We start from the raw sequence: 6,624 nt of genomic DNA, 5'->3' as shown, positions 1-6,624 counted from the left end.
CTGCAGCCCAGGCTGCCCTTGAGCTTCACATTCCCCACCAGCCCCTCCTTGTTGGTGAGAACAAGGTCCAGCACAGCACCTCTCCTCATTGGCTCCTCTACCACTTGGAGAAGGAAGTTATCATCAACGCATTCCAGGAACCTCCCGGATTGCTTATGCCCTGCCATGTTGTCCCTCCAACAGATGTCAGGGTGGTTGAAGTCCCCCATGAGGACCAGGGCTTGTGAATGTGAGACTGCTCCTATCTGTCTATAGAGGGCCTCATCCGCTTGGTCTTCCTGGTCAGGTGGCCTGTAGCAGACCTCCACCATAATGTCACCTGTCCCTGCCTTCTCTTTAATCCTGACCTATAAGCTCTCGCTCGGCTCCTCATCCGTCCCCAGGCAGAGCTCCATGCACTCCAGCTGGTCATTGACATAGAGGGTGACATCCCCTCCTCGTCTCCCCTGCCTGTCCTTCCTAAAGAGCCTGTATCCCTTCATCCCAACACTCCAATCATAGGAGCCATCCCACCACGTCTCCGTGATGCCAATAAGACCATAGCCCTGCAGGTGTGCGCATGTCTCTAACTCCTCGTTTATTCCCCATGCTACATGCATTTGCATAAAGGCATTTAAGTTGAGCCCCCTTAAAATTTATCCATTTTTAGTTTATATGGCATCAGCATCAGAGTTGAGAAACATGAGAAAAAAAAAAGTTACAATATTTTTTGAATCTTAGAAACACCAATATTAAGCACATCAAATGGTTTCTCATTCCAATTTAAATTGGATTCCATGGGGAGAGAGGGTTTCGCTATCTCCATTTCATAGATGAGGAAAATGAAGCATAGTCAAGAGTGAATGGCCTGGCCATGGTGAAAACAAGATTTTGTTTTCACATTTATTTCTAGTGGCGTACCTGAGGATCAGACTGACTTCTAATTTTAGCTGCTAAAATTTATTAGCTTCTTACTCTCCAGCTTAGAAAACCAAACGTGAATTTATGCAGTTTTTAAATGTTAGTACTAAACCATTCTGTTTCTCAGAACATGTTTCTTTCTCAGTTGCTGTATTTTGCCCTGTTTCCTGTTTAATAACTCCTGGACAAGGAAAATCATCAGTATCTCTTATCAGTTAGTGAGTGAATTAGTTAATTGGACTATTTTTTAAATGGTTATATCCTGATGTTTTAATCAGATAAAGACCTTTTCAATATAGATTCAGATGTTAGAATCTTGCTGAAAGATTACCAGACTAATAAAAACTGAGGTCTGGATAAAAATGTTTTTATTCTTTGGAAAAAAAAAAAAAACAACAACATTTCTTCTTTAAATGAAAAAATGAATCATGGACGGAAAGAAGAAAGGAAGAAAGGAAGGAAGGAATATAGAAGGGCAGGAAAGAAATGAAAGAAGATAAAGAAAAGATGGATTTTTTGTTGTTTCAATCATAAATTAGCAAATCATTGCATGGATTTTTCCAGGTATTGTCATGATTTTCCTGATTACAGCTAAAATTTCAAGAAAGCATACAGAAAAAATATCTTTTTTTTTCCTTTTTTAAATTTTCATCACCCTTTTTTTTTTTAAAAGAACAGAGAGAGGGAATAAAATGGTTAAGGTAGATTTAATCCAAACAGAATAATACTGTCTAATGTTATAGTGGCTTCTATCTTTTTAATGAACAAGATAAATTTTGGGTACTAAATAGGGGAGAAATGTTGAATGTAAGGGTAGACACTTTGGATTTGCACAGCCTTTTTGTTCTTTAGACTAAGTATATCAATGAGTCTGCACTGACTACAAAGGGAGCTTAGACATCTTGGCCATATATGGAGACATCCATGAGAAACATGAGACATCCACAGTTAGGTGTCTAAATCCAGAACCGAATTCCACCCCAAATGATTACATGTACAGTTTATAGTTTTGTCTCTGTACCATATACAAAGTTAATCTTTTATGCATTTCCATGTAGAGTTCTAATTGATATAGACAAGGAAATAATCTCATCTTGAGAAGAACAGCTCAGCTGTCTTTGTCTCAGGAAGCTGACATTGTTCTCTGCTTCTAATTAATCTTATTCCATCAGCTCATTCCAACAGCTGGAAAGGGGTTTCCTTCTGAGGATTGAAGCAGCAATAATTCACTAATCTGACAATATCAGATCTTTGCAGCTGGTAGACATTGAGGGCACATGTCACCTACACTTCAGTTTTCCATTGAGCCATGCAACCTTGTCATGGAAGCATCTCCCTCTCCCCTTAAGAGCACTAAGTAGGAAGACTGTATTCCACACTTGGAAGACTGCTTCACACCACAAAGCAGAAAAGGGTTATTATTGGACCTATGTATATCTTTTATTCCTTCTAAGTTCATCTGCAATTAATTTCAGTTTCTACTGAGCATCTCATTACAGTGCAATATAAATACTAAGGAACAATGGGAACTTTGGCTCTGCAACTGCATTTCTGCATAAAGACACTGAGGCTGTTGGTTTTTTTTTTATCTGTATAAAGCTGAGGCTCTTATTTTCAACACTGAATGTTTTGTTTGATAACATCTTAAAAGTGTTATTGATCCTGAAGCTTTAATGTAGAACATTTGTTAGCTTTATGCTCTGCCTTTCATTCTGCTGTTTACAGAGATGTAACTGTTATGGAGGTTCCCTATTATAGAAGGTTTATCACAGTAATTTATTTGGAGGCAGATGCTTCAAGAATGTGAGCAAGTCCTGCAGAATATACTAACTAACTATCCTTCATTTGCTTTGGTTGTTGACTGCCTTTATCACATTGCTGGATTGGATCACAAATATGCAGCTGTTCTTTGAACTTTTTTATGTTTTACACCATCATATTTATGGCAGCTGTAAAATGCTGTGAATCAGCTGAGGGTTGGACCAGCATACTCTTTAGAGAAACAGGTTTTTTTCAATAGTCCCAAAATAATTTTTCATGAGGGTAGTAATGAATATTTCCTTTCTTAGTGACTGCATGGAGAACTTAGAAATTATTTGTTTAATATAAAACAAATACATTTTTGTTATGATTTATGAGAATATAAACTTTAACCCCCATGTTCAGTTCAGCTAAATTCTGAAAGAACCTCAACACTTCTTTGCAAAGGTTCACTGAATTTGCAATACCAAGCCTCAGTTCCAGTTGTGGGCAGTCAGAAATGCTGACATGCATACCAACGTTTTGACGAGAAGTAAAGAAAGAGGGAATATCTTTTTTTTTTTTGTCTTGTTAGTTTGAGGAGCTAATTTCACTTCTGATGATTAAAGAAGTTCCCTGATGTACCTTCTTCTTATCTTTCTATGACTCAGCAATTTGTTTAACCAAGATAGAAAGTGTAGAGTGAAGCTTTTTATTAACCTGATTACCAAAACCCAACTCCTATGAATGTTACTCTTGAGTCAATATATGAAATAGGTTGCAATAAAATAACATATTTTTGAATCTGATTTCTTTAAGTCCATCTTTGAACATCTTTAACCCTATCTGAGCTCAAAAAACTGGAACTAAATGGCTGGGCTACCACATTAACCAGACCAGGAGTACTGCTAATAGCGCCACTTATTATCACATTTTGCAGACAGCTGCTTTCAGTAAGAATGCAGCCTGAAAAGGAAAATTTTCTGAGAGTGGCCCTGATCCACACGGGGATGAAACAAAATGCTTCAAAGCTGGGGTTTTTTGGGGTTTGGTGTTTTTTTTAATATTTTTTTGTTTCTCTACATTGCTCTGACTTGCACTTACAAGGGAAAGCTGCATAAGATCCAGAGGTTACAATACTTAGCAGACCTCTTTGACCTCTTGGTCAAAGCATTAAGCAGGGATATGATGTGTTGAGACTGAATTTCTACTCTGAATTGGCAACAGTGTCACCTGTTTGCCATATATAAAGCATAATCTCTGTTCTACTTTCTATGAACAAATTATTTTATGAGAGACATGTAGTGACTTTTTTTCATACAAATTAAATAGACTGTCTGCAATAACTTGGGAATACATATATTTTTATTAACCACTGCTCTCTAAATCCTTAAAGCTATTATCAATCCAAAAATATTTCTGTGACTGCTTTACCTTAAAATTAGGTTTCAGTACATGTCTTTTTTTCTGACTTGTTCAGCATTTTTCTTCAGTACTGACTGTTAATTTGTTTACAAATTTATTATTTCCTTCTCTTCCATAAATTGCTATATGTAAGTTAAATTATCAATAAATTACCTAGGATAATGACAGCCAGATTCTGTTCCTTTTTACTGCGTTGTGAATAAACAGAAATTCAGGTTAAATTGGGAAATATTTTCCAATGTACGTGAACAAGACTAAATCTCAAGGAATCTAAAATAATTTTGAACTTCAATAGACCATTGTACTGCTATGTCCATCTGTTTAGAATATTTTACACTTTATGGTCTAAAGCAAGATGCTCATATCCGTGAAAGCAAAAGAGCTTGTCAGGCATTAAGAGGTCAGCAGTCTGCTGAGAAAGAAAAGCAGGATGTCAACGACTTCAAAAATGATCTTGAAGACCATAGCGTATTTTAAATGTGCTTTGCCAAATAAAAGGTTGGCTTTCTAAATCATAGCAACTACCAACAGGAGAGTTAAATGTCTAAGAAATCCACTGAAGCTTGAGTCATCATTGATGTAAACTAGACACACATAGAGGGAAGAGTGGAATAACTGTCATCTTACAAATTTTTTCAAAGTGATTTATTTGCTTCAAATACAACTACTGAAAAGCCATGATAAAAGGTACCCTTGAGAAAATTAATAAGCATGGTCCTATAGTGATATACATCCTTCATCCCACTTTATATACAAAGGCACTGTTTTCCTCTGGTATTGAAATCTGTGTTTCTTATATGTTGTACACAAAAATTCATTCTGTCAATAAATATTTGCTCTACCAAGAATGCTTTTTATGAGTAGAAGAGCTTAGAAACACATTTACCATAATTCACTAAGTTTTTGTGTGAGTTACTTTACAGATCAAATGACTTGGGAATCAACTCTTCAGACAGTGTATACTGCACTCATTTAGATCCCTGTAAGAAACCTCGTTAATTTAGGTTAACTGAGAGTCAGAGTGTTCAAAAGAGAAGATATTTCACTATTCTTAACTGTTTAGAAGCCCTCCATAATTTAAACTTTTCAGAGATACACTAAAATAAATGTACAAGCCAGATCTGTTTTCTGGTGCATGTACCTCAAACAGCTAAGTTTCAGCCCAAGAATCTTTATAACTCCAGATGTTGTGAGAACCAGAAAGACCACAAGTTGACTTTTACATCCCAGATCATGCTGGCAGAGCTGATAGTTTAAAGCAAAACCCACAAAAACACTCAACCCATCCTTTAACTTGTAATCTCTGCAAGCTTGCCCAGCAGCCATCAAGAAGCAGTGAACATGGGACTCATTTCATTGACTGAGAAGGCCATTTTCTGGCCTTGTGTATTCCCTTTGCAGTTCCTGAACTGTGTCAAGGTAGCAGATATTAGCTATAAATCTCCATAAAGATTGCTACCAGTTCAGATTCTCCAGCAGGCATAGATCTGACATAGCCAGCCTCTAAGCAGGCTTTATTTCTTAATAGCTGCAGTACAGGCTGGCTATGCTCAGCTGGCATCCTGCATGCTAGGGTTTCTTGCCAAATGATACAAAGCTTAACTGCTTCTTGGTGTTGGTTCTGGGGCAGAGAAATGGGGAACTAACAGCTCTACTGAACACAGGAGAAAAGACAAGCTGGAATATCTTTAATAAAGCCTAACAATAAAATAGATAAATCCTGGATATGTAAGTCCAAATGGACTTTTCAGCACCCAGACAGGTGCCTAAATGTTGGTTTATAGATGGTGGGTGTATGTTGTATTATCATATCTCTGCTTAGGAACAGAGCTTACAATTTGCCAACACCAGAAAAAAAAATCATCTGTCTGAATATGTGCTGCCAGTGGAGCTCAGATAAATTTCAAAATGTAAGCTCCAGGCATTTACAACTAACCATTGCAACCCCTCCAGTCCAAATGTTAAATACGATTTATTCAAATAATTTGCTATGGATATTACCTTGATTGGAAATTAAAGTCTATATTGCTGAAGAAAGAATACAATAATGGAAAATTAAACTAATGTTCCCATTGGGGCAATATCTTTTGACTACTAATTCAGACCCGTTTTGGCTCCAGGCATCAGTGTTTGGACAATACCATCTGTAAAGTGTCAGCCACACATTCAAAATAGTAAAGGAAGAAGAAAATTGGGTATGAAAATTGGCATGTTTAAGCCGGAGCCTTGGGAACACTTGATTTTGGGTTGAAGCAACACCAAGATGAATATTTTTTAAGCATAGAGCACACCTAACCAACAGACAGCTGTGAATGATTTGCTCTACCCTTAACGATAAAATTCAACATGGTGTGCCAAGAATCTGAATTACGAGGCAAAGGAAAAAAAGGGAACAGGCTTCCAGTAATGAAGTGTCACCCACAGAAGAGAAGAAAAAAAATGGAAAAGCTATGGTTATCTCCAGTCAAGGATTTTTCAGTAACATAGGATGACAATTATTGGTGCATGAATTCAATCCAAAACCACGTGTTTGGTCTTGCTTCAGCCTTGCAAACTGTA

The sequence above is a fragment of the Pygoscelis adeliae genome, unplaced genomic scaffold (genome assembly GCF_000699105.1).
Source record: "Pygoscelis adeliae isolate BGI_AS28 unplaced genomic scaffold, ASM69910v1 Scaffold394, whole genome shotgun sequence".
Classification (NCBI taxonomy): domain Eukaryota; kingdom Metazoa; phylum Chordata; class Aves; order Sphenisciformes; family Spheniscidae; genus Pygoscelis; species Pygoscelis adeliae.
The sequence above is the reverse complement of the archived record's forward strand: the minus strand, read 5'-3'. Positions refer to the sequence as shown.